Source organism: Capsicum annuum, chromosome 7 (assembly GCF_002878395.1).
Source record: "Capsicum annuum cultivar UCD-10X-F1 chromosome 7, UCD10Xv1.1, whole genome shotgun sequence".
Classification (NCBI taxonomy): Eukaryota; Viridiplantae; Streptophyta; class Magnoliopsida; order Solanales; family Solanaceae; genus Capsicum; species Capsicum annuum.
Window position 1 is genome coordinate 42,400,534 of NC_061117.1, and position 4,886 is coordinate 42,405,419.

The 4,886-nt window shown below is 35.9% G+C and overlaps 1 non-coding gene across 1 annotated transcript; it reads left to right on the plus strand.

Moving 5' to 3' along the window:
* The first annotated feature begins 413 nt into the window (after positions 1-413).
* LOC124886281 lies at positions 414-522 on the plus strand. Its single transcript, XR_007043367.1, has one exon. It is a non-coding gene; the product is annotated as a small nucleolar RNA R71 (small nucleolar RNA).
* Positions 523-4,886: the final 4,364 nt, after the last annotated feature.

The window sequence follows — 4,886 nt, forward strand, 5'->3', positions numbered from 1 at the left end:
CATTGCCCACAAACATCACTGACTTACGATTTGCATCACACATAGCCCCAGAATGGCTACTGTTTCCACAAATCTCGCACCAAGAACTTGGCTGTTGAATTATATTAACTATCATTATAGGTTGTGTAACCTCCAATTTCTTATCGCTGAACTGAGTGTTTAACTGATTTTGCAGTGCAACAATCTGGGCAGATATAGTAGTAAATTGGTCAAACTCCAACACACCTGGAACTTTCTTTGTAGCACTTCTTCAGTAGGAATGCCACTCAGGATTTCCTTGTGCAATATGATTCAACAAGGTATACAGCTCATCATACGTCAATTCTGAAGCTTGACCACCTAAAGCTGAATCGAATAATATTTTCATGTTGTGATCAAGTGCCTCAACAAAAGTGTGAGCTAGTACCTCATTGGATTGTTGATGATGCAGACAGTCCCAAAGAAGGACTTTGAACCTCTCCCATGCCTGATTAAGTTATCATCTGCCTTTTGTTTAAAGCACATAATCTCACTGCACAATCTCATAGTGTTGCTAGATGGAAAAAATTGTATGAGGAGTTTTTAGGCTAAGTCATCCCAGGTTGTTATTGAACTTTCCAACTTAGCATTCAACCACTTCTTTGCTTCCCCCAATAGTGAAAAGGGGAATATTACCAGACTAACATAATTCGTTGATAGACCCGTAGGGATGAATGTGTCACTAATCTCTAGAAAGTTTCACAGGTGGACTTGTGGATGTTCATGTGAAAGCCCTATAAACTGTTCACTGCTGATTAAAGCTCTACCATGTTCTGTTTCAGCTCAAAGTTACCTCCAACAAATAGTTTCTGAAAGGGGAGGTCAAATTTAGTGAAAGTGGGATTGCCACTTCATGAACTGTCCTGTGGGCTGGTTGATCTTCTGTCATTAGAGAAGGATTGTCTTATTCCTCTTGAATTTGCAGAGTACGACAGGAGAATGATTACTTCTCTCCTCAATTGATAAAAGCATTACTCGGGTTCGGGGCTTGGTTTAACAAATTTCCTATCCCTTGCCAGCTTACTAATCTGCAAAGCTATTTCCAGCACATTCAATACCAAGACCAAGTGTAAAGCACAAAAGAAATATAAAAAAGTAAGAATAAAACAAAAATAGTTGCGAAATTTACAAGTCCCCAGCAACGGCACCAAAAACTTGATGTGCATACGCAAGTGTAGGTGGTCTCACCAAGTAATACAGTGGCCTTAAATAAAGTCGAATATCGATCCATTAGAGACTTTTGTTAAGCAACTATCAAATTCCTATTTAACTATTGGGATTAAATTAGTTCCAACGTAACCAAAAGAGTTTTGAAAGATTATAATTGAAAGTAAACTAAAATAATGCATAAAAGTAGAGACTTTGGACAATCAATGGATGAAAACCTAGGGTTAAGGCTCTACGAACAATCATACTACACTATTGAACTTCATTCGTTAGATTGTTTATCTTGGTGATTCGGAGTATTTAACGTATGATCATGGTCTCCCGACCTCTAACCTTCTACCTAACTGTACATTTTAACTACATCCTTGAGCGGGGATGCAATAATCCATTTAGTTGAATTAAATGTCATACTAAATATGACCAAGCAAGGATTCTAGGTATATCCCTATCCTTGTTGGTAATTCAAATTCCTTTTTTCATAAAAGAATAAGAACCTTACTCTACTTATCCCCACGTTCTATCTTTCTATTCCCTCTCTCGAGCTCACAAGGTCTACAATATATGTATTCTAAGGGTCATGATTTCTTAAAATAGTTAAAACAAGGATAAAAAGAACCAAATATGATAATCAATCCAAACAAACTCAATTCAAAGCAAAAGTAAACATGTTCTTGTCCTTAACCCCGAAAAGGGGGGTTTAGCCACAAATAGACATGACCGTAGTCAAAGTAAATGAATAAATGATATAATACATTAAAAAGCTAAATTAAAGAGATATATACCCTAATTAAAGAGCGTATCATCCCCTCTCCTAAGTTCCAATTCGTCCAAGGTGTCAAACAACAAGTGAAAGTATTGTATTTATAGTGGGGGAATTTTGGCCGTGTGGGACTATATAGTGCGCCGCATTGCTTTCTCCATGGGAGAGAGGTCCTTGCTGCATGGATTTATGTAATGGATAGAGTGGATCACCTATTTTCTTATTCCTAGGGAGAAAGAGGTGTGTCGTGTCCATATCACGTGGGCACACTGGAAAGTGCAATTTGCCTTCTTAATTGTCTCGTGCATTTTTCCTTCAAACCCCATGCTTGTGGTGTAGTTTTGAATTTATTTCCAGAATTTTAAATGTCTATATATCATCAAAATCAACTCAACAAAAATCTTAATTCATAAAACACCACTTATTAGAGCTCAAATCAACACGACATCAAGAACGGTGAACTAGAAACTAAAGCTAAGAACTAGTGATGTCCTTTAAATATTTAACTTATTGCTTTGAATCTTGGCTTATTTCAATTGTACTTTGAACACTATAAACAATTTTTCCACACTTAAATAGACAATCAAACCATTAGTAACTTATTACACATTAGAATCCATCAAAATCAACTCGACAAACACCCAGCTTAAGCTAGTAACACTAGTTTTCTCATTTAAACTCTAAGTGACCAATTCAAGTACAAACTTGCTTGAAAGAAACCTTAAACATTGTAATCACATAATTAAACACTTAGATGCTAAATTATATAATTATTAACACATTAAACACATAAGTAGTCCTAAAAAAAGGTTAAATAAGCTAGGATAACAACACTAAGATGCATAAAACCACCTCAGATCATCACCCCACACTTAAAGCCTTGTTCGTCCTCGAAAAACTCTTTACTCTAAGCATCATAAGATGAGGTGACTCTAAAATTCTACTACAAGCAAGATATTCAAGCTAGTACTATAGTGACTACACAGAATGCAGTTTCTACCCTAAGCATGTTATGTATATAATTGAAAGTTCTAGAATACTACTTCAAAATATCCTAACTTCATGAATTGACTCACCTAGCTGGAAAACTCATACATATTGTTCAATCATAGAAATCATATAATTCACCTAAATATCATCAAACATGTGCCCTCACAACAAGAGAGTTACCCATAATTACTCACACAAAGGTAATTTATCACAGAATGGGTACAAGAATTAAATTTCACTCACTCTCATAAGGAATTCACAAGTTACACACAATGAACCATATTCTTTCCCTTAGTGTAGTACTCAACTAATATCAGAATGTTTAAGCTCGAGATCAAATAGGTCTTTAAGGGTTGTAATGTAGGCTAAGGGATGGGTAGAAACTATTTTGGCCAAGAATAGTGACTATCTTCCCCAAACGCTTTAATACATTTTATTATACAGTTAAGATCAATCTAATAACCACTTTACACAACTTTTGTTTACCCCTATATTTTGTTTTCCCCATCTCATTAAGCTCATTCTCATGCACATGGTGGGAGTATTGTCTATTCACAACTTATTCCATTTGAACAAAAAAAAATTCTTTACTTTACTCCCAACCACAACACATCAATTCTTATACACCAATAACTACTACTTTAGGGCTTCACTTTCACCTTTATCCTACTTTAATTTCACACTCCTTACTCAAATAATTTTTCACTAAAATATTTAGGAGCTTTAGATCAAATTAAGGTCTATCAAAAAAAGGATTAGGCTACATATGAGGCTGCCAAAAAAACTAAAGGCTCAATAGGTTTAACTAGGATTATGAACAAGGGTAGGTCAAAAGAAGGTATGAACATGGCTATCGAAGAAATTTCTATGTTATCTGTTATACCCACACTCTTAATTTTGCTTTGTACATGCAGTACGCAATTTCTAGCATCAAATGCAACAAGGGATATTTAACAACCTCACACATATGGCACATGCTTAAATCAATTAAGATCATCATAGACTCTCAACCAAATAATTGCATGAATTCTAAACTTTGGTACCGGCGCACCAGCTACAGAAAGATTTGGGGCTGAGAATTTCTGATAAAACTGGAAGCGGTTACCACACTCTGACCTTGGCCTAAAACCACTTGTTATGACTCTCTTATACTCTCTATCATCCCTTCTATGCTTCTCCCTCTTGCTCTGCTGATTATAAACCCCAATCCTAGATAGGACAACAACTTGTAGGTTGTTTTGAGAAACTACTGAATAGGCTAAAGTTGTGAAAACAACTCTGAATTCTGCATGAGAAACATACTCGTCTAGGGTATCTGCCTGAATAAGCTGATGTGTTGATTAATTTTCATTACTTTTTTCATTAGCTTCTCTGGAAGGCATGTTCTAGAAGCATAAGAAAGAGATGACTTAGAATAATATTTTAAATTGAGCGCATGCTCACTCGCACGACATGAATACTGAAAGAAGGAAAACTTTTCCCAAAACATCTCATAACCTCCTATCGATAAGTATGGCGCTCTACACACCCATGCACAAGACTCTACTTGATGCGGCTTTCAGAACCCCTAGGACTTTGTTGAACCTTAGGCTCTGATACCAAGTTTGTAATGCCCCGAGTCCGTACCCTGGATATACACGGTACTTACGACCCCGAAGGACCACAAGCTAATCCATGACTAATTCTTTTATGAGCTCTGAATAATAATACTGTAAAATACAGAAAATAGGCTGAAATGCCATAAGGTTTAAAATCTGAAATACTAATAAACAACCATATCTGATAAAACATCTAAATTTAAACTACTATCTAAAATAGTCTAGTCTAAAAGCCTCTAACTGAAATGTCTGAAAAGTGGAGTTGATGGGATAAGCCCCCAACTAACTCCAACTACTATAATACTAAAACTACTGAAATGCTAAAATAAAAGCCTATCCTCGATAGATGAGGA